Source organism: Marmota flaviventris, chromosome 9 (assembly GCF_047511675.1).
Source record: "Marmota flaviventris isolate mMarFla1 chromosome 9, mMarFla1.hap1, whole genome shotgun sequence".
NCBI classification, from domain to species: domain Eukaryota; kingdom Metazoa; phylum Chordata; class Mammalia; order Rodentia; family Sciuridae; genus Marmota; species Marmota flaviventris.
In genome coordinates, this window is record NC_092506.1 from 103,840,715 (window position 1) to 103,842,698 (window position 1,984).

Genomic DNA, 1,984 nt, shown 5'->3' on the forward strand with positions numbered 1-1,984 from the left:
TATAGCCCCAGCCCGGTATATAAATTTTTAATGTTCTTACTTGGGGGAGGGGAGAAAGAAAATTAGCTACTTTTGCTTGATACTCAATCTCCTCTAGAAATATAGTCTGTGGAATTAAAAACTCTTAGAACTATTGCTCGTCACCCTGCCACCTCCTAATTCTAGGTGAGGTCACCTCCCCAAAGACTGGTTGTATGGTTTGAGAATAGAACATAAAAAATAAAGATTATTTCTTAGGATTCAGAGCATACATAAGTTGAGAGGAGGAAGCACCAATGGAGATAGAACTTAATTTTCAACAGGTATTATTTAAAAATTTTACTCATGGATGTTTACTTCATCAAATAATTAAAAGACATATTGGCATCAACAATGTTTCAGGACAGGACTCAACCCTACAAATATGAAGATTAAAAGAACAATCTGCCCTCAAAGGCTTGTTCCTTTTTATTTTGTTTTATTTTTTATTTTTAATTGCTTTTAATTTTTAAATATATGATATCAGAATGCATCACAATTCTTATTACACATATAGAATACAATTTTTCATATCTCTGTATATAAAGTATGTTCACACCAATTCATGTCTTCATACATGTACTTCGGATAATGATGTCCATCACATTCCACCATCATTGCTAATCCCCTGCCCCCTCCCTTCCCCTCCCACCCCTCTGCCCTATCTAGAGTTCGTTTATTCCTCCCATGCTCCCTCTCCCTACTCCACTATGAGTCAGTCACCTTATATCAGAGAAAACATTTGGCATTTGTTTTTTTGGGATTTGTTTTTGGCATTTTTTTTTTTTTTTTGGCTAACTTCACTTAGCATTATCTTCTCCAACTGCATCCATTTACCTGCAAATGCCATGATTTTATTCTCTCTTATTGCTGAGTAATATTCCATTGTGTATATATGCCACATTTTTTAATCCATTCATCTACTGAAGGGCATCTAGGTTGGTTCCACAGTTTAGCTATTGTGAATTGTGCTGCTATAAACATTGATGTGGCTGTGTCCCTGTAGTATGCTGTTTTTAAGTCCTTTGGGTATAGATTGTGGAGAAGGATAGCTGGGTCAAAGGGGGTTCCATTCCAAGTTTTCCAAGGAATCTCTATACTGCTTTCCAGATTGGCTGCACCAATTTGTAGTCCCACCAGCAATGTATGAGTGTGCCTTTTTCCCTACATCCTCACCAACACTTATTATTGTTTGTCTTCGTAATAGCTGCCATTCTGACTGGAGTGAGATGGTATCTTAGAGTAGTTTTGATTTGCATTTCTCTAATTGCTAGAGATGTGAACATTTTTTTCATATATTTGTTGATTGACAAAGGCTTGTTCCAAAATGAGAAAGGACATGTATAGATAGGTTATGTAGATAATTAGAAAACAGGAGGTGTGGATATGGTACTGTGGGAGTCTAAAAAAGGGCCAGCTGGTGGTCTAGTCTGTCAAGAGGGCTTCCTGGAGGAGATGAGGCGTGAACTGAGTCTTCAACTATGAATGGAGTGGCCCAGGAATGGCAGATTGCTACATCATGCCTCCTGGTATCCACCCCTTCATGTGATCCCCTTCCTTGTGGATTCTGGGTATGGCCTTGGGCCTTGCTTTGACCCACAGGCCATCACCAAATATGATGCAAACAGAAGCCTAAGAAGTGTTTGTACATAGGGACTACTTGTCTTCTTGGAATTTGGTTGCTGTGTGAGGAAGTCTGAGCTAGCCACATGGACAACTGAGGTGTCCCAGTTCACATCAGTCACCATTTGGGATCAGCCACCTCCCAGTTGACTTGCCATACGATCACAGAAGCACGTGTGATTCCAACTGATGCCACATAGAACACAATGAATCATGCCAGATCAACCTGTCAGAAAGTGAAGTCTATGTCCCCTCTTCCTGAATCTCCAGGGCTGGGACTGCTTCAGCTACTAGAGTATGGCAGAGTGATGCTGAGAGTCTTCTACATGTAGGTCTCAGAAGG